Below are 22,644 nucleotides of genomic sequence, written 5' to 3' on the forward strand. Positions count from 1 at the left end.
TGACAGGGTCTTGGTGCTCTTGCTGGGGGTCAGGCCTGAGCCTCTGAGATGGGAGAGCCGAGTTCAGGACACTGGTCCACCAGAAACCTACCAACCCCACATAATATCGAATGGCGCAAGATCTCCCAGAGATCTCCATCTCAACGCTAAGACCCAGCTCCACTCAACGACCAGCAAGCTACAGGGCTTGACATCCTATGCCAAACAACTAGCAAGATAAGAACACAACCCTGCCCATTAGCAGACAGGCTGCCTAAAATCATAATAAGTTCACAGACAACCCAAAACACACCACCAGACGCAGTTCCACCCACCAGAAAGACAAGATCCAGCCTCATCCACCAGAACACAGGCACCAGCCCCCTCCACCAAGAAGCCTACACAACCCACTAAACCAACCTTACCCACTAGGGGCCAACACCAAACACAACGGGAACTACGAACCTGCAGCCTGCCAAAAGGAGACCCCAAACACAGTAAGTTAAGCAAAATGAGAAGACAGAGAAACAAACAGCAGATGAAGGAGCAAGGTAAAAACCCACCAGATAAAACAAACCAAGAGAAAATAGGGAGTCTACCTGAAAAAGAATTCAGAGTCATGATAGTAAAGATGATCCAAAATCTTAGAAACAGAATGGAGAAAATGAAAGAAACGTTTAACAAAAACCTAGAAGAACTAAAGAGCAAACAATGATAAACATCACAATAAATGAAATGAAAAATTCTCTAGAAGGAATCAGTAGAAGAATAACTGAGGCAGAAGAATGGATAAATGACCTGAAAGATAAAATAGTGGAAATAACTACTGAAGAGCAGAATAAAGAAAAAAGAATGAAAAGAATTGAGGACAGTCTCAGAGACATCTGGGACAACATTAAATGCACCAACATTCGAATTATAGGGGTCCCAGAAGAAGAAGAGAAAAAGAAAGGGACTGAGAATATATTTGAAGAGATTATAGTTGAAAACTTCCCTAAAATGAGAAGGGAAATAGTCAATCAAGGCCAGAAAGCACAGAGACTCCCATACAGGATAAATCCAAGGAGAAACATGCCAAGACAAATATTAGTCAAACTATCAAAACTTAAATACAAAGAAAAAATATTAAAAGCAGCAAGGGAAAAGCAACAAATAACATACAAGGGAATCCCCGTAAGGTTAACAGCTGATCTTTCAGCAGAAATTCTGCAAGCCAGAAGGGAGTGGCAGGACATATTTAAAGTGATGAAAGAGAAAAACCTACAACCAAGATTACTCTACCCAGCAAGGATCTCACTCAGATTCAATGGAGAAATTAAAACCTTTACTGACAAGCAAATGCTAAGTGAAATTCAACACCACCAAACCAGCTTTACAAATCCTTAAGTAATTTCTCTAGGCAGGAAGCACAAGACAAGGAAAAGACCTACAATAACGAACCCAAAACAATTAAGAAAATGGTAACAGGAACACACATATCAATAACTACCTTAAATGTAAATGGATTAAATGCTCCAACCAAAGGACACAGGCATGCTGAATGGATACAAAAACAAGACCCATATATGTGCTGTCTGCAAGAGACCCACTTCAGACCTAGGGATACATACAGACTGAAAGTGAGGGGATGGAAAAAGATATTCCATGCAAGTGGAAATCAAAAGAAAGCTGGAGTAGCAATTCTCATATCAGACAAAACAGACTTTAAAAAAAAGACTATTCCAAGAGACAAAGCACACTACATAATGATCAAGGGATCAATCCAAGAATAAGATATAACAACTGTAAATATTTATGGACCCAACAAAGGAGCACCTCAACACTTAAGGCAATGCTAACAGCCAAAAAGGGGAAATCGACAGTAACACAATCATAGTAGGGGACTTGAACACCCCACTTTCACCAATGGACAGATCGTCCAAAATGAAAATAAATAAGGAAACACAAGCTTTAAATGATAAATTAAACAAGATGGACTTAATTGATATTTATAGAACATTCCATCCAAACACAACAGAATACACTTCCTTCTCAAGTGCTCATGGAACATTCTCCAGGATAGATCATATCTTGGGTCACATATCAAGCCTTGGTAAATTTAAGAAAATTGAAATCGTATCAAGTATCTTTTCTGACCACAACACTATGAGAATAGATATCAATTACAGGAAAAAACCTGTTAAAAGTACAGACACATGGAGGCTAAACAATACACTACTTAATAACCAAGAGCTCACTGAAGAAATCATAGAGGAAATCAAAAAATACCTAGAAACAAATGACAATGAAAACACGACAACCCCAAAACCTATGGGATGTAGCAAAAGCAGTTCTAAGAGGGAAGTTTATAGCACTAGAATCCTACCTCAAGAAACAATAAACATCTCAAATAAACAACCTAACCTTACACCTAAAGCAATTAAAGAAAGAAGAACAAAAAGCCCCCAAAGTTAGGAGAAGGAAAGAAATCATAAAGATCAGATCAGAAATAAATGAAAAAGAAATGAAGGAAACAATAGCTAAGATCAATAAAATTAAAAGCTGGTTCTTTAAGAGGATAAACAAAATTGATAAACCACTAGACAGACTCATTAAGAAAAAAAGGGAGAATACTGAAATCAATAGAATTAGAAATGAAAAAGGAGAAGTAACAACTGACACTGCAGAAAAACAAAGGATCATGAGAGATTACTACAAGCAACTATATCCCAATAAAATGGACAACCTGGAAGAAATGGACAAATTCTTAGAAAAGCACAACCTCCCAAGACTGAACCATGAAGAAATAGAAAATATAAACAGACCAATCACAAGCACTGAAATTGAAACTGTGAATGAAACTTAAAAGCTTTTGCCAAGCAAAGGAAACTACAAACAAGAGAAAAAGACAACCCTCAGAATGGAAGAAAATATTTGCAAACCAATCAACAGACAAAGGATTAATCTCCAAAATATATAAACAGCTCATGCAGCTGAATATTAAAAAAACAAACAACCCAATCAATAAATGGGCAGAAGACCTAAATAGACATCTCTCCAAAGAAGACATACAGATGGCCAAGAAGCACATGAAAAGCTGCTCAACATCACTAATTATTAGAGAAATGCAAGTCAAAACTACAATGAGGTATCACCTCACACCAGTTAGAATGGGCATCATCAGAAAATCTACAAACAACAAATGCTGGAGAGGGTGTGGAGAAAAGGGAATGTAATGTTTTTGGGAATGTAAATTGATACAGCCACTATGGAGAACACTATGGAGGTTCCTTAAAAAACTAAAAATAGAATTACCGTATGACCCAGCTATCCCACTACTGGGCATATACCCAGAGAAAACCATAATTCAAAAAGACACATGCACCCCAATGTTCACTGAAGCACTACTTACAATAGCCAGGTCATGGAAGCAACCTAAATGCCCATTGACAGATGAATGGATAAAGCAGATGTGGTACATATATACAATGGAATATTACTCAGCCATAAAAAGGAATGAAATTGGGTCATTTGCAGAGATGTGGATGGATCTAGAGACTGTCATACAGAGTGAAATAAGTCAGAAAAAGAAATATCATATATTAATGCATATATGTGGAACCTAGAAAAATGGTACAGATGAACCAGTTTGCAGGGCAGAAATAGAGACACAGATGTAGAGAACAAACGTATGGACACCAAGGGGGGGAAAGTGGCGGGGGGGATGGTGGTGGTGGTGGGATGAATTGGGAGATTGGGATTGACATGTATACACTGATATGTATAAAATGGATAACTAATAAGAACCTGCTGTATAAAAAAATAAATACAATTCAAAAAAAATTATCTGAAGTCTCTGCTTTTCAAGCTTTCATTACAAGGAGTCTGGAACCATAAGGTAGAAAGCCATGTATGATATTCCTATGCCTGTTGTGCTGCTTGTGAATACAAAGAGCATCTGAGATTAGTAAATGCATGAGGTGGGAAACCTTTATCAGTCACAAAATATTGTGAGGCCTTTTGAAGCTACTAAAATGTTTACAATTTTAGTTACCCTGTCAATAAATAAGCTTCAACTTCTTTCCACTACAAATGCATGTAAACCTACACAACATATAATCACAAAGAGGACTTAAAAGACAGAGCACTAACCTTAGGACCTGAATTAGACACACATGCCTTCTCCCTTCAACTTCCAGAGCTGTATTCTCTTTCAACTCATCACCCCTCAGTTACCTTCATTCTAAGAATCGTTACTGCCATTGCCTTAAATCTTTATTACTCCATTCATCTTCACTCTTACTTTGTTTTCCTTTTTCAGCATCTTGTCACTGTTACATGACCCTGATTTTGTACCAGCTTGCCATTCATAAGCACTGCCAGCTAAAATGATCTCTCCTTTCCATAAGGTTAGGAAAAAAAAAAAAAAAATCACAGAATATCCAGGGCAGTATTTTTTTTTTTTTGCCACACAGCACGGCTTGTGGGATCTTAGCTCCCTGACCATGGATGGAACCTGCGCCCCTTGCATTGGACGCTTGGGGTCTTAACCACTGGACCACCAGGCAATATTTTCATAACATTAACATTTTTTTGATGCTGCTGACAACACAGACTACTTCTTCCTCACCAGGGAAGCTTTCTACTGTTTAATTTTAGCTGTCCTTACAGTTATTTGAACAAAGTTAAATGATTCAGTCCTGCCACTTAGCAGAATCTTACAAAAGTATAGTTCAAGTGTCAAAGCTACTTAATTTTTACTAGCAAACAACCAATTTATTATCAAGTATCAATCCATCTTTATTATCAAGTTCAACCTTGTCCAACATAAAGAAAACTACATAAATTATATAAACATAGTCTTCTTAAGGCACATTCTCTTTCTTAATAGAATCACACTCAGATACACAGACTGCAGTAGATTTTGTAATATACAGATACATTGAAAAAGAAAAAAATTATTAATGCCGGGGGGGGGGGGAAGTTGTGCAGGAAAAGTAACAGTTTATTACAATGACTCAATTGTAAATAACATTCACAGTCATAAAAATATAACACTAAACACTGTTCTAAACCAAAATTATTCAATACAATTGTACTGAAAAACTGGGGTATAGGAAATGAGTACATGGAGAGGTGGAAAGAGTGCTAAATCCAAAGCAGACAATGACTAAAACTGAAAATCAGCAAGTTATGAACATGTTGGAGACATAGCAGTGAAAAGCAAAATAATCAGAGAAACTAAAGGAGTTCCTTATCTCTCTAGGCAGAATGTAAAAGAAGCCAGGCAGGAGACTGATTTTTCTTTTTCCTAAAAACTTCACAGAACTATTTAATTCTTTAAACTGTATTCATGCATAACTTTGAAAAAACTAAATATAAAAGTCAGCAATTATAAATCTTAAAAAAAGTTTCTGTTGAACAAAATCACATTATGTCACATGTGGAAGAAAATGAATTACAGTTTCAAGATTTTCACAAGCATTTGTTTACAGGGTTTTAATCACAATATGTAATCATTTTAATTTCAATTTGTGCTATTATTTTTAGTTACTGGCTTGGATAAGTCCAAGATGTGGGGAAAGACCACAAAAGTTTGAGTACTTTTCAGGTCTTGTTACATACTTCCAAATTGTTTTCTAGAGCAATTAAGTTTGGTTATACTGCCACCAGTAGTACGGTCATAGTATTCTCATTAGTAGTTGGTATTATTAATTTTGGAACAGGTAAAATTACCTTATTCTTATATTCAAATTATTCCTGGTGTCTCAATATTTTTATAAACATTCATGAGCTTTTACATAACATGGCTTGGTCATATTTTCCGCAGAAAACATCTTCAATTCTGTCTAATGCCTTTTTACTTTGATTACAATGTTTTCCCTTTCACGTATAGACATTTTCACACACATGCACTGAAACCCGTGAACATCTTTTGCAATTTCTTTATGACTTCTAAATTTAATGTTTTTTCTCCCTATATTTAATATATATTTTCTTCTTTGAAAAAAAAGCAATAATTAAAATTAACATGACCCCTAACATCCATTTCTTTTTTAGGGAAAATAAAACATCCACTGAACTAACAAACAATAGTCTTATATCTGTTAACTAAGAAAGTTTATGTTTTAGCCTCAGTAAAACTTTCAAGTACTTGTGTTTAGGCAGAAATCTTCAGGGGAAAAGCTTTAACATTTTTTATAAATCATAAATTACATTATGTATTATATAATACTGTATTTACAGTGAACTTAAACAACACTTTCTTAAAATTTTCAGTGATTTGATTTGTAGCTACTTGGTTTCCTTCTTCAGTTTTTAAAAATTGATTATTTTCTTGAAAATAAACTTTTTATTTACACTGGTTATATATATCAAATTATTCACTTTATTTTAAAAACTAGAGTATGCTAATTTAAAACAAAAATCTTAAAATATGTTTTAAACATTAACAAGTTACAAAGTCAGCTGAAATTCTACATTAAAAAAGGTCCATGGGAAAAGAAAACATGATCTGTTGCTTTATGATATATATTATATACAATACATAATATCTAATTGTTCTCTGTAAGTATATACAATAATGTAATAGTTAAATATTACATTATAATTACATAAAGTATTTTTCTAATATAGTTTTACTGATCTCATTGATTTACAATGTAATAATAATAAATCATATTTTATTCTACATATCTTGATAAGGTACGTAAATCAATCTTTCCATAGCCCCCTTCATCAAGAGGCTATGTTCTTCTACGACATAGCACAAAGTATACTTCTTCACATGTAAACAGAATAAAGTAATGATTCATCTTCAGCAAAGGTACACTAAGAAGAATTACACCAAAACACTTGTTCACAGGCCTGTAAACATGCAATCACGAATTACTTTATGAGGGGAGTGGGAGGAGAGGAAAAAGGAGGAAAGGGGACAGGAGGAAGGGGCAGGGAGAAGGCATAAAAAATATGAACATTTTCTGCTCTGAAGGAGGTACAAGGAAGACACAGTCACCTTTTAAATTAAAGACGGTAAACTGTGACAGTGATAGAGTTAAGTAGTAGCTCAAGGTTGAAGGCCACATTCCAAATCCAAGCATCATAAATAAAGGTGCTATTCCTCCTATAGAGGAAAATGGAAAGGGGGAGAGACAAAAAGCTTCTACACTATTTAGGTGAAGAATACCTGAGAACTCACATTATTACCCATTCATTTAGATTTGAATGCTTTTATACTAAAGTATCTTACTCATACAGGTAGTAGGAAAATGTAAGTATTTTAAAAGCAGCAACACATCAAATAATGACAGAATATGAAGAACTGGATCCAGGAGTTGGCTGACTTAAAAGGGTCGGATATTTAATATTTTAGGTTTTGCAGGCAGTAGTCTCTGTGGCACCTACTCAATTCTGCCATTATGGTACAAAGCAGCAATATACAATATATATAAACGTACAAGGAAGCTGTGTTCCATCAATACTTAATTTAGAAAAGCAGACTGATTTGGCCCAAGGCCATAGCTTCCTGACCCGTGACTTAATCTACACATTTTTTAAAACTTACCAATTCAACAGACAACTACAGGGGAAACCACTATTGTAAAACTCAAACATTCACTGAATATATAAAGTGAATTCAGAAAAAAGTTTAGAGGCACGAAGGCACATCTGAAATGATTTTTTATTTACAGACATTAAAGCAACAGGGCAGTGGGATATATGCATTTGTGACCTTGTTACTACAACTGAAAACAATTTAATTTTCTGCTTCTATATGAATGAAAACAAATGCAAAAACTCAAGTGATCACTGACTGACAAGCCTTCGATACTTATTAGAGCATTAAAAATAACTCTTTCACACAGTACTTCACAGTAACTCTAATAACAATACTTCTGGGTCCTATGAAAGCACATAATCTTATATTAATAAGATAAAGATATTTCCGACAACATTCTGATTCACTTTTCTAATCCCCAAAAACCTCTTTTCTGAATGGGATGGATGGTCCCCCAAAACAGTGTACACATTAAGGGTAAACACCATTGTTAGAAATGTTAATGCAAGAACAATTACCTGATACCTCCTCTTTCAGCAGTAAAATATACAATATAATAGGTAAATATAAACTATAAAATTACAAAATCATATACCACTAACTCCTAATGAAAATAACTGAAACACTACTTGAAAAAGATTTTAGATTTTATCCCTATACTTACAAACCTGTAACCACCACGCCATTCTAATAACATCTTTTAACATTAAAAGTCTATTAAATATCCAATTCTTATATCTGGCAACAACAAAAAAAGAAAACCTTATGTTCTGATAATAGAATCTGACACTATTTTTTTATGATGTGCTATGACAATAAACTATTGTGTTCTGAACATTGAAAGTGTGGTCTCTTAAGCAGTTGGAAATAATTTCAATAATGCTATTGTTATTTAAAGCTTTACAATTTCAGTTGAAAATTGCCTTCATAACTACTGAACACATTTTTGAATATTCTGATTGTAGTAAATATTTGTCAAGAATATATTTGCTTATTTGGGAAAAACCTAAAAGTCATTGTGTGGTCTAGTCACAAAACTTATTAGAAAACAATGAAAAAAAAAGAAAATAATGAAAATGAAAAAAGTAGTTTGGAATATTGATAACTGATATAATTTGAAATCTTGAGTTTACATAAATGACTATGGGAAATCTTGTGGTTATTACAGGTCCTTGAGGCTCTATTTTTCAAAAATCATTCTATAAAAGTCAAAGTTCCAAAACACTTGAACTTAAAAAAAAAGCTCACCACGTGATTTTAACATTATTTTCAGTACAGTGGAGACAACACAAAGTTCTATGGGACTAAATTAAGCCAGAAGCAGCCCAGACTGAAGGAATTGCTGCTATTCATATGCAAAGCTAACCTCAAAGATACACATTTAATATATAGCCCTCTTTCTGTTTGAAAACACCCCCAACATAACTTGCAAGGAAACTTGGCCTTATATTGTTCTACCTCCACCCAAACTCAGCCCCTTTCAGAAAATTAGGGTTAAAAGCAATCAAAGTTAACCAGTTCAAAATGACTCTTATTAGTAACACTAACCAGCTGCAGGAAATCTCAAGGTAGACTAGATAAATAGCACTAAGGAATCTAATTGTAACTTAAATAGTCTTGTTTTAGGAAAAGGTGAAGATGAAGAAGGTAAGTGCATGAAAACTTCAAGGGGAATCAAACACTAGGGGGCAGCATCAAACTGTTGGGACAAACAGCACTCTTCTAACTTGTAAACTTGAAGCTAAAGTTAGTATATTTTTAATGAGAATTACACTTATAATGAAAAATTACTTAATAAGGTTATAAAACCTGTTATAAAGGAAAAAACTAGCTTTCTGTTTTGATTACCTGCACTTCTTTTCCATTTCCTACTGTGTGCTTTCTTTTGCATCTTATGAATACGTTTAAAATGCACTCATGATAAAGTCCTTTTGATATACAATTTTTAATAAATGAGCATTTCCATTCTTGAGGTAGCCACTACACAGACAAGGGCTGACATATCAAAATCCAAAGTATTAATATTTCCTTGGGTTAATACTGAATTTAAATTTTGTATCACTCACTTAACATTTTTAACTCGATTAAAGAGCTTGACAACCAAGCTTTGCACATTCACTGAATAAGGTGTCATGAGCATTATAGCATTATGTCACCAAAAGCTGTGGAGTGTGTGTCCCTCAAGGAATTTAGTCTGGCAGGGAAAACAAGATATATGTATGTAATTATAAGTTAGAAAATGCAAAAGCAGAAAAAATTCTATGAATTATTACATATGAATAACAACAATAAGATAATTGTATCCCTGCAATGGCCCAGTAGAGACCATTAAACCTCATTCTGGAATCAAGACAGAAAGTAGTCCTTCAACTGCTAATGAAGAACTGAAACGTCTATGCAGAAAGAAGGTAAAATGAATTATCTGTAGCCCCTTAGCTCATTAAGTCATTTCAAGGTCACAGTAAACCCATGAGGTAGGTTTTTCTAGTACTTCAAGTTCACAGATAAAAGATTAAGATAAAGCAACTTGCTCAAGGTAACCAAACTAGTTAATAATCGGTCAGTTTTGAACCTTAAGTCTCACTCCAAAGCTGTACTTTCTTTCCAATAACGGCCAAAACTGGGGGTAGAGGAAGTGGGGGAGAGGTGGGGAATAGAATAGTAACAACGTAAATTGGCTTTAATTAAAAGCAGATGATTCCTGTTGTTGAATAATTTCCCTTGTTATAATACCTATACCCTGTATTCTCCATAAATCTGTTTAAAAACAAACAAAAACACCCCCTAGACTAGTACCTGCATACCAGACTTGAGGCCTCCTACTTCAAATCAAGTGCTCAAAAAAGGGGAAGAACTGTGTTGGCTTTTAAGCTATCTGTTAGTAGAATACAAATTAACATGAAGAATAAGTAAAGGTTATCATGCAATATATTATCGATGTCACCTCATAGTTAACCACTTCTTTTAAAGTAGCACAAAGTCATTCTTACACAGGGGTTCTTAACCAGGGGGCTGTGTAAAGAATTCAGGTTTGTGAATTTGGATACGGAAGACAGACATATCTAATTGTAATTGATCTCTGAAATTTAGTTATCCCTTCAGTTATAAATGTAGGCAAAAAGCACAGTAATATGCAGCACCTGACACTATTAATATAAATCATTCAAATTAAATCCTATAAAGATCATTTACAGTCCTCACTAGTTTGAAATTAGTCATCAGACTTGCCACTACTCGATATTTAATGCTTTACTAAAGCATGAATTACTTCATCATAAATATTTAACATTTTGGTAATTATATTTCAATACAACTGGTTTCTCTTGTAATCCTACGTTTTCCATACATTTAAACTCATCATTCAGAGTTTCATCAAACAAAAAAAGTTTAAAAGTCCCTCCAGTACGTTATTATTTTCTTTTCTTCTAATCACTCATCGTTGGTATTACCTATTTCTCTCTCCTATGGGAGTACTCAGCACATGGAGGGATGTAAGTTGTCTGGTGTGGACCCCAAAGTCTAGAGCAAGAGACTGCCTCAAGGTACTTAAAATTTGTAGAATTGTAAGTCCTAACAAAAAACAGTACACAAGTCTTGACTTAAGGCTTTCAACTGCATTACTACAATCAACTACATTCTAAATCTCCAGCTTTTCCCATATATTACTTGCTTGTTCTTAATTATGTAGAATTTAGATACCCATCAAAAAAAAAAAACCCACACAAATGAAATGCAAACTTGTCACATGCTTGTTTTGCTCCAAGAATGACTCAGTTCCAAGGTAAAACTAGAGAACTGAACAGCGTAAAAGACGTTAAATTAAAGTTAAAAATAAACACACACACAGTATAACCTACCATCTTCTTTTTAAATTATGTGCTTTAATGTCACTCTTTATTACTTAAAACAGGGACTTGAGTGAAGGACCCTTCCAACTGAGGGCTGCGGATCCTGCTTCTTCCTCCTGCCCAGCTCATAAAGACAGCCCATGTGGACAGACTCCCACGTGAACAGTTCTTTACAGAAGCCACAGGAAGACCTCCAACGTCACGTCGCCTGCGCCCTCACCAGGCCCCCCTCTTAGCCTGGGCACTCAGGGGTCCCAAGGGAGAAGCAAGGAGTTGAGCAGATCCCGAGACCCGGGGAGGGGGCCGCGAAGGTTCCCCGACGTACTGCCGCAGCAGGGCCCCCCATCGCTCTCAGCCAAAGAGCTTTCAGGAACAAAGCCTGGGCTGCCGTGCCACCTCCCGGCCCACCCGAACTCCCCCTCCGACCCAGCCCCAGCCCAACCCGAGCCCTCAGCTCCAGGGACCCCAGCTGGCTTCAATATTAACCACCCCGCGCCCCGCCTCGGCTTTCCGGTTGGTAGGGGAGAAAGCAAGCTCCCACGAGGCCTCCCGCGGTAGGAGCACAGGCGCCACCGTCCGTTAGCCTCCCGGGGCCGGAACAGCAGCGCCCAGGCTCCATCCCGGGGTCACCGTGATACACCGGAGAGGACCACGCGAGAGGAAGAACAGGGGGTGTTCGCCGATACCGGACTGCGGATCCTCCCACCCTCGGGCCACCGTGTCCCCGCCTCCGGCGGCGACGCCACCCTCGGCCCCCAGGCCGCCCGCGCGTAGCCCCCCAACCGCCACCTTCTGCCCAGTGGTCACTGCCCCATTCTCCGCGCGGCCCCCAGCCTCGGCAGGGGGCTAAGTTGGGCGCGGGTCCCGCACGCGGGGCGGAGGCTGCCCGGCCGCTAACCCCGCGGCAGCCCAGAGCGCACACGAGGAGCTGCGGCACCCCACGCGCAGCCCACAGCGCGCTCTGCCCGGCTCGCCGCCGCCGCCGCCGCCAACGACAGCAGCAGCTGCGAGAAGCCCAGCGCCCGGATCCCCGAGGGACTCAGCCCCGACTCCCCGGTCCTTGTCTCCCTTTCTACCCCCACCCCGCTGTCCCGGGACTCGCAGTCTCCGCCGCGCAAGGGGCCGGTTCTGGGGGAGGGAATGTAAACAAATCGGGGTTTTATAGTTACCTCACACTCGAGTGCCGTGTGCATCTCCTCTCCGCTCGGTACCAAACCCCGGCTGCACTAAATCGTGTATTCACCAAAGCCGGCTGCGCCAACTGCGTCGCGGAGACCTGAGCGTCAGACACCACGCTACGCTAGCGGCGTACACGGCCCACTCAGGTCCTTGCGCAGCCGCACCCCGTCCGCCTATGGGTGTTACGCTCTGGGCGTACACTCACCACCCAGCCATTCACTTCGAATAACGAAACTTGCGTAGCAGAACTGCACCATTCGTGGATTCCACACGGACCGTGAGAGCAATAGGAAATTCGAGTCTACGCAAACTGCGGAGCTCCGCGGCTCCGCGCTAGTTTTGTTCCAAGAAAAGACGCCGCGGGGTAGTTGGGGCGGCTTCTAACGCATGCGTGGAGCGCTCTTTTACCTCTCGCCTTTACTCCCGGCTTTGCCTGTCGGTTGCTGCGGCCCGGGCGAGGCGGATGAGTAAGGGAAGCTCTAAACGCAAACGCTTCAGCCAGAAGATTTAAGATGGATAAATTAGAATGTTTATCTGTACACGAGTTAAACATCTACGTTAACTTAATCCCTCCCCTTTATTAAAGTAAACTTTCAGTCTCTGAAGGGAGAAAGGAATTAATACTGATTTAGTGCTAAGTGCGAGGTATTTTGCATAGTTCTCCCTCCTCCCAATTTATTCTGAAGAGCACTTCCTGTGGGCCTTACAAGCCGAAAAGAAGAAGTTGAGTCCAGAGAGCATATCACGCACTTAGAGGAATTCTCGAGGATTTTGACAACTTTCCAAAATTTTCCACCACCTCCTACTGCTAAACTCATTAACACCCAATAGCAACACCTCCCGATCCAGCCCAGCAATTTCATGGATTCCTGACCACATCGTGGTCATTCTTGCTTTCCATTCTTTTGCTCACACCATACCTGACATGTGAATTGTCTCCTCTCCTCTTTGTAAGCAATTCACAGCCCGTACTTTCTTAGAAGGTGGCTCTGGACACTTTCCCTTTGCTCCATTACCCTGCTTCTTGGCACTTATTTGATCTCCATGGTGAGGCTTATCTATTCTGTCTGGCGTGCCTGTTTCTGTATCCAGCCAGAGTCCTGGGCGTACCTTACTGATGTCTAGCAGAGTGCATAAAACCATGATCAATAGTAACAGCAAGCTTTACTGTGTCAAGTACTTCCTATGTGCTCTACATGTATATTACTTTCATCCTCATAACACGACGAGGTAGGTATTATTATCCTATGCCGGGAAACTGAGGCACAAGAAGTAACTTGCTTAAGACCTCAGAACAGGTAGGGAGAAGAGTTGGGATCCAAACCCAGTTAGTATGGCTACATATTCCTGCTATTCTGCATATTTAAGGAAGGAAGGTTGTTTTGTTTTTGTTTTGTATCTCTACAAAAAACATCTTTTAGGTGCTCAATAAATGCCTACTGACTGCCAGGATACTCAGCTTCTCATATCCCTTTTGTTTTGTTTTGTTTGGAAAAGCCATCGACCTCACTCCTGCCGGTTTCCATGCTGCTATTAGGGAAAGGGAGAAGTCCTGATGTATAAAGGAAAGAGATCAAGTCTGAGTTCTAGCTTCAGGTCTTACCATGATCACTAACTGTGGAAGAGAATGGCCACGGTCCTCAGATTCATGGATAAATTAAGGGAATTGGTCTAAATTTATTCTTAAGTCTTTAGATTTTATAAAATCAGAACTAAAGTCTTTAGATTTCATAAAATCAATATAAATATAGTATGTCTTTTGGGTCGAAAGCATAAAAAGCTTCCAAATTATCCTGATATTTTAAGCCTCATAATTATTTTATTGAACATATTATTTCAGCAACTTTAAAATACATGTGATATTTTGCTCCTAAATTTCAATAAAATATAGCACTTACATTCCTTATATTTTAGGGCCCTCACACCCTCACTGCTTTTTAATTATGTATTTACAAGGCTAATAATGTTCAGCTGGTACACACAGGCACAGAGACCCGTTGATCAAATACTGAAATATACAAGTTGGTCAACAGCTGCATCTCTGAGTTGAATTCCACCTTGATCCCCATCCCTGTACCAGCCCTTTCTCTCAGGATTCTCTAGACCTCCCACATTTCAGGAACTAAAGGGTTAATGTCTGGCTAAGAAAGAAACCGAAGGACCCAGCTCTTCTCAAAGACTTCCATTCTAATTTGTTGGTGCTTATGCTTTATTAATTTTCGTATTTTAAATATCATCCCTGCATAACACTATAGGGTAATCTAACTGAAAATAGACTGTCTTCTACCACTTTTATATACTCACTCAAACATTTATATAGGATCAAGTATATGCACACTGACTAGGGCAGGACTTCGAGCAAAATTACTCAGTAGGGTAATGATTGAGCTGCAAACTAGTGTATTACTTTTCCTGTTGGAAAAAGGAATCTCAGAAAATGATTTCCAGCCTTACTCAAAATCACCTGCTGAGGTAAACAATGGAAAGTGCAGCAAAAATATCACTACAACATATGTTTTATTTTTACCAGTTTTATATTTATACCAGTTTTAGGGTAAGGAATTTCTAATATGTTAGAATCATGGAACTTTCTGAAAGGTCAGACTTTTTTTTTCCAGCCGTCTCATGTGATTCATAAAGAAGCTCATCTGAACTATAAAACAGTACAGACGATTTGCAGCATATGCGGGGAAGAGAAAGTATTGAATTATGTGTAAATAGTTTACCTCTCATTTGTTTTGCTTCAGTCACAATTTTATTTCACATATCTAAACTTTTAAGCATGACCAATCTACCTTTGTGAAGCATGATATAATAAATCCAATGGCTTTTTTTGCACCTCAGAGGGTTAGAAAAGAACCAACTACAATAAATAGAGAAAATAAGAACCATACTTCATACCTCAATCTTTTGCTGTGAATAAAGAAAATCTGTGTCATAAACTTGGTTTTCCCTCTAATAGAGGAGAAAATTGTCATCATACACAACAAAGTTGAGCCTTTAATTAAATTTATTAAGAACATGACTGCTTCTGAGAAATCAAACCTTGCAAGCTCAATAGTTCTTTCCATGAATCAAGATTAGTAACAATCAAAGGTAACAAAACCTCCTGAAATCCATGTTCAGTTTAAACTGATTTTTATATGGCCAAAAAAGTTTGGTTCAGATAAGTTTATACCTAGAGAAGGAAGACTAAATTATATTGATATATAGCCCTGATGTGGAGTGCTAAATACCAGGAATAGGTGTTAAAGAGTTGGGAAAAGAAGCCCTCAGGAATATGTTCTAAATCTAGGCCTCAAAATTAACAACTGCCGGGCTTCCCTGGTGGCGCAGTGCTTGGGAGTCCGCCTGCTGATGCAGGGGACACGGGTTCGTGCCCCGGTCCGGAAGGATCCCACATGCCGCGGAGCAGCTGGGCCCGCGAGCCATGGCCGCTGAGCCTGCGCGTCCGGAGCCTGGAGAGGCCACAACAGCGAGAGGCCCGCGTGCCGCAAAAAAAAAAAAAAAAAATTAACAACTGCCTATTCACTTTTACAGACTACATATTTTAGCCTGGAAATTAAGGCCCCAGCATTAGATCTGAAGCCAGAGAAATATAAAAGTTACATCCTCCTCCCTGTTCTTTGAGGCCTGCGGCACTGTGTGACACCTAACATGTCAACCCCATGGTCAGGATGGGAAGTGAGGCCCGTGGGGCAGTCTTTTTCTGATCCCTTGAGAAATTATGGCTCCATCTCTTCTAAAGACTTGCCATTCCTCAAATGAAGATAAACAGGCCTTCAGAGCTTACATGGAAGTTCTCAGAGAGAAGCACAGCTGCCCTTGCATCTCTTTCTAAAAAGCAGCACTCATGAAATGGAGAAGGCCATCCTCATCCAGAGAGCCCACCACTTTGAAACGGGTACACAAAGGCAGGGAGAGAAGGACCAGTCCCACCCTAGTGAGAGACAAACGTGACTGACATGCCTGGCAAGTGAGATCATTTTGAGTTGCTAGGCTTATTCAATAAAATAAGTTTCAGGCTCTCTGCAGAAATAAAAATAGATTAGAGAAAGGAAACAATGAAAACAGCAATTCAAGCAGGGTAGAAAATTAACTTCTATATGATTTGCCTAGATGATGCTAACATTAGACTAGCCAGATCCCTTAGTTTCAATTCATTGCAATAGAAACAGAAGGCCCTTAGCATTAGACATCTCTACTGGGAGAAAGACAATAATGGAGAAGCTTAGAGCCTCTGATTCGAGCCTCTGATTCGCCGTGGCAAGTCCTTTCAAAATAGGAATGAGACCTAGCCTAGGAGAGAGGGGAAGACTCACTCAGAAGAATAAACAAAATCAAGAAGCTCTGAGCTAGAGCAAGGATAACAGGCCAACAACAGATGTGACCACATGATGTTATCAGAAAAGCTTCTCCCGCAAACCTACTCTGTTGTTCTCACCAATCCCTGGAATTCCACATTTAGAATTCCATTCTGGGCCTTGAAACCAAAGAGACTTTGACCCTGAGGGAAGTTACTACCATTTTATTACTTATCTATACTGCTTTGAGAATATATTTTTTTCTGGTGTTTTCTAAAGAGGAATTTTTAAGGAAGAGAGAAAATTTGAGTATCCAGATTTCTTAAGGGTAGTGTGTTACAAAGGGACAGAAGGAAAAACGGACAAATTGCCAACTTCTCAATCTTGCTTCCAGCCAGCCTTGTTCACTCACAGAATACTAACAAGGAGAAAAACAGTAGGCTTGGTAAGCAGCCACTCATACCAACCAAGGGGGCCTAGATGCCGACAGGCAGCCATTTTGGATCTTTTGAAATTCCGGAGGCACAGTGGTGTGGAAATCGACTTTCCAAACCTTAACTCTTATTCCAAAGGAATAAAGAAGTAACATAAATATCCACATGAATATTACAGATTTGAAGAATATTTGTGGATGGTCATGGTTCAGTTTAATAAAAATTATCAACATAGAAATGAATTAACAAGTTACCATGTAAATATTTTTTAAAACAGGTTTATTTGTGTAACTAGTTAAATTAATAAACTCATTTTAAAATTCATTTTAAAATGTCACCACATGAGAGCAAGTTTCAAATCTTGCCTAGGGCTTCCAAGATAATTAATAATGGGACTCATTTCACAAATGACATTTATGAAAACAAGTACATCTTTTAAAACCAAGACACACTTGGTTTATCTTAACAAATATTGCTTACCTTTATTTATTAAAAATCTGACAGCAACAAGGCCACAGAATTCTAAATATTAGAGAAGGCAATAAATGAATTGTCAAAACAAGAGAAGCTTCTCTTGTTTCTAAAGCTTTCTGAATTTTTCTTGCACTGTTTCTAAGTAAAACTCAAATCATTTTATTTTTATTAGAATAAGCCACTTTTGCATTCTCCACAGAATCCCATAAATCACCTCTTTTTACCAGCACACATCTTTACAAGTTTTAGAAACTTCCTAATACTTTGTGAGGAATGATTCCGGCAGTGCCCAACAGTTAGCAACCTACATGCTTACCCTTCTTGTAGATCTCATCTACAGGCTCTAATAATTTCATCGCATTCAAATTTCATTCCAATTACAAGGATAGTTGCTTTCTCTAAGCAGCTACATTTCACAGTTTTTCTTCCCACCCTAAACACATGAAGGTATATGGTTTAAAATGTGCCAGGCACCATTTTAAATACTTTAAATATGGTAACTAATTTTATTCCTATGACAGCCCTGCAAGGCAGATATTACTATGCCCATTTCATAGATGAAGAAAACTGAGGTGCTTAGCATGTGGCAGAACCAGGACCCCAGTCCAGACAGTCTGGCTCTAGAGGCTATGCTCTTAATCCTTACATTACTTTGCTTCTTATCTAGAGACTCTGTGCAGGTCCCAATTTTTGTGAGAATATCTACATACTTTCTCTGCAAAAGTTGGTAGTTAAAAAAAATAGTAGAACCATAAAGTGGTGGCTTCCCAGGCTGTAAATGTCACAGGTCAATGAAAATTTTAAATGGAATAGAGAATAGAGTAAAAACATTTAAAGATACTTATAATGTGAACATTTGCTTTATCTTTCAGCTTGACTAGCTTGAATCAATTCCAAGGGAGATGTTTATGCCACAGTCTCTTAAATTAGAATGTTAATTAGCCAATCTGGTTACACATTTAGATGAAAGCTTTCTCCTCTTTATGGTGATTTGATGTAGTTGTTCAAGTATTTATTTATACCAGTAAAGTTATATTAAAAATTAGGCAGAATCAGGTGTATGTTAATGACTTTGATCATAGTCATATAAATATGAGCTATTAATGTGCTAATCAATGAATAATTGGTCAGGTGCAGGCAAATATATCCCAGCAGATTTAAACTGAAATTCCCTTAGGGGATTTAAACTGAAATTCATTTAGGGGACTGTTCATTGCAGTCCTTGGATTTAGATGAATCTTGGAGTAAGTCTGTAAGTCTACCTTGGAAAAAAAGGCAAGTTTTAAGGGATGAAAAGACCTACAGGCAAAAGTGTGTGCTCCGTTAATGCGCAAGCCACTATGTAGCTGGAAAATGAGAGCAAACAAAATATGATTCTTGTCCTTTAGTAGTTTACAGTCCAGTCAGGGAGGTAATTAAAGAGACCATTACAGTACAGAGTGACAAGTGCTCTGTTCGAGATAATATGGGTTGCTATGGCAGCAAAAATGCTAATGGCACTCCCAGCTTTATACAAGTCCAAGACCAAATCCCCTTCATTCACACAGTCTCCCTGGCTCACTGTAGGCACAGGTAAACTGAGGCTTCTACATGAAGAATACCGAAACCATGTGTCTCCTATTCTACCTTGTGCGTGGGCAATGTCCCGAGAGACCCAGAATGTGTGCTCTTATGAAAGCCTTTTATCTTCTAAGGGTGGAGTGAGTCCACAACATTATAAATACCTTTATAGAGAACTGCACATGTGCATGTGTGACTGTTATTAGTCTTTACTTGAACTCTCTAGAATTTACATAAAACAGAGTGGCTACTTTTGAGTATGGTTTTAGCATGAGCCTCTTCCTGTATGTTTCCCAGTTCTTTACACTTTTATTTTAAGATATCTGATTCATTAGCAATGTTAGAAATGTAAGTGGAATGTATCCTGACCTTTCCAGGTGATATTGATTGTGGAATAACCAAGCTCTGTAGCAGAGAGAGTTTGGGTTTTTTCCCTACACCTTTTTATTAAATAGGAACCACACTTGGGAAATATTTGCACGTTTGCTATTATCAAAGAGAAATGTTATGAATCACCTGCATTGTCTTCTATGTCCTAATTTTCCTTTTATAACTGTATAGTTATAAGGGAGTAGGAAATAGAAATTGATAGGTATCAACAGAATTATCAAAATTTCCAAGTTGCTCTTCTCTAATGAAAACCCTGGAGAATTAGCCAGTCCATCCATAGACTAGATCAAACACTAGATCCTTGAGAATGGCTCCCCCAAATTAAGTACTAGATCCAACATATAATTGTGTCCATTAGGACTTTTAAGGAAGTTTGAAAGACAAGGTCAGAAAGCCTGAAAGTGTGGAATCTGTGTGTGTGATATTAAATTGGTTCAGAGGGCTAGACCGCCTGTATCAGGCCAGGTTGTACTTGTGCTACTGAAATGAGGACCAAATTGGAAAACTATAATGATCACTTAGAAAATAACCTCTTTGCAATTATGTTCCAAATTTAGTATCTGTCAAAGAATGCCTTTTGAAGCATTTCAAGTCTTCTTCTCTAAAAGCTGCACCGAGAGTCAAGATACTAAATAACACAATATTAAATGATAATAATAATTGACTAATAATAATCATAACAAGCAGTTAGAGCATTTACTATATGCAGGCACTGATGTTCCAAAGTCTTACATTATTGACGGTCAACAAAGAAATATTAAATATGCAAAAAAGTATTCTCAAACCCATTCCCATTTTTTTGCATGGGTACTGTTCAAAAAAGATGCTGCTTGATCAAAGGTGCTTTGGTCAGTAACTTGAAGTCTAGTCAGATTTTAATATTCCTGTTAGAGATATAGGTAGGAAATTCAGGTAGACTCTAATAATTATTGAAACCCACTTGAGACATTAGGAGGGAGTCATGTGTTTTCTACCTAGCCTTTATACTGCCAGCAGAACCAGCGATATAGCTTTGTAGGGCCCAGTGAAAAATAAAAATGTGGGGTTCTTTGATCAAAAGTGTTAAGAATTTGGGACTTCCCTGGTGGCGCAGTGGTTAAGAATCTGCCTACCAATGCAGGGGACATGAGCTCGAACCCTGGTCCGGGAAGATCCCACATGCCACAGAGCAACTAAGCCCATGTGCCACAACTACTGAGCCTGCATGCCACAACTACTGAAGCCCATGCACCCAGAGCCTGTGCTCTACGACAAGAGGAGCCAACGCAATGAGAAGCCCGCGCACCGCAATGAGGAGTAGCCCCTGCTCACTGCAACTAGAGAAAGCCCATGCGCAGCAATGAAGACCCAAAGCAGCCAAAAATAATTAATAATAAAAATATATATATTAAGAATTTCAAGACAGCAACAACAGAGCAATAAACCAAGCACAGGCCCTTCTGAGCATGGGGTCCTATGTGATTGTACAGGTTGCATGGTCATGATGAAGCCAGCCCTGACTGGCCATTAATACTTTAGTGAATAATTGAAAAAAAAAACATTCTTCCCAAAGGCAAAAAAAAAAAAAAAAAAAAAAAAAAAATCCTCAAGAATAAATTTATTTATAAAAAGGTAGTCAATAAATTAATCAAAATCTTCATAGATTTTATAAACCCTTTATGCAACATGGCAAGTTAGCAGAGAAGATAACCTATTAGAAGGTATGGAGCATGTGACATTTTTGTTTTGCACAGATTGGTGGATGAAGTTATAGCTAAATAAGTATTCAAAATACAGCATTTCAATATGGGAGACTGTTTGATTCATAATTTGAAAAATCCAGTTGTAAAAGGACGTATGAGACAATCAGGAAATTTTTAATACCAATGGGATATTTGATAATAAGGAATTATTAACTTTTAAATGTATGGTAATAAAATTGAGCTTAAAAAAAAAACAAGTTCTTTTAGCGAAATAGACTGGAGTATTTATGGATGAAATAAAATTGTCTGAGATTTGCTTTAAAATAATCCAGTGAGGGTACAGATGATGCAAGATTATTCCTGTTTAAACTGTTGAGGGGGTGATGGTTATATGGGTGCGCATCCTATTTTCTCTACTTTTGTGTTTTAAAAATTCCATAATAACAGTAAAAAAAAATAAAGCATTGCAATAACGCAAATTAACCAAATATACCTAGTGTCTATAATGTTCTAGGAACTGGACCAAATTATAGCATATAAATGATTTTATAAATCTAGAGTTTTTTAATGTAATTTTGGGAATAAGTTTTCAGAATTAGTCTGTAATTTTTTCCCCTATATTTTAAATAAGAATTTCAAATACAAAACAGTAGCTTTGTAGCTGGAGCAGTTCTGAGATAACCAAAATGTATCAGTAATGACATCAGCCAACATGATGCTGTCATGTCATTTGTGGGGCAAACTGGGCACGCCTTGAAAGTGATGCAAATGTGACTTTAAAATTATTTAGCTCCATTCTAAAATAGACTCACCTCTTTGAAGGAAACAAAACAATAACTAATTTGCATTTAACTTAATTGAACTTTCAGCTATGTTTAGAATAAAGCTCTAACACCCCTATTTATATTTCATTTGAATTTTTATACTTTGTAGCATTCCATACTGGAGGCAAACCACATCGTTTAAATATTTACTGCATTTGTTCAATATTTAAACTGTTAAATTTAAATTACAATTTAACAGCATTGTTAAAGAAAAAGTTTGGTGACGGATAATCAGTCAGTTCTAGATTAACCTGGTAATGGGAGTAGTGTTGAGTAGTAGAGAGGACGTAGCAGCTAACACAAAGTTACTGTAACAGTGAAGTTTTGGTAAGCTCTTCTTTATCAGCGATAAAAGAATTGACTTGTGGACTAACCATGGGTAAGTGATGACAGAATCTTACCAGTTTGGGACTGGTGAGGCAAGCTCTACCAG

At 37.8% G+C, this 22,644-nt stretch overlaps 1 protein-coding gene across 3 annotated transcripts in view; it reads right to left on the minus strand.

The window, feature by feature from the left end:
* SLC39A10 (solute carrier family 39 member 10) overlaps positions 1-22,644 on the minus strand; it is a 104,819-nt gene that overhangs the window by 53,255 nt on the left and 28,920 nt on the right. Inside the window, exon 1 of one of the 3 annotated variants that reach the window (XR_003436857.1) lies at positions 12,534-12,946. The exons of 1 other annotated variant lie outside the window; for it this stretch is intronic. The gene's annotated coding sequence lies outside the window, so the exon portion shown is untranslated. Of the gene's footprint in view, positions 1-12,533; positions 12,947-22,644 lie in introns of those variants that run through there. One more of the 3 variants, XM_027125378.1, reaches the window with a different exon arrangement.

Source organism: Aethalodelphis obliquidens, unplaced genomic scaffold (genome assembly GCF_003676395.1).
Source record: "Aethalodelphis obliquidens isolate GAN/ISIS:26980383/991018 unplaced genomic scaffold, ASM367639v1 scaffold2, whole genome shotgun sequence".
Taxonomy (NCBI): domain Eukaryota; kingdom Metazoa; phylum Chordata; class Mammalia; order Artiodactyla; family Delphinidae; genus Aethalodelphis; species Aethalodelphis obliquidens.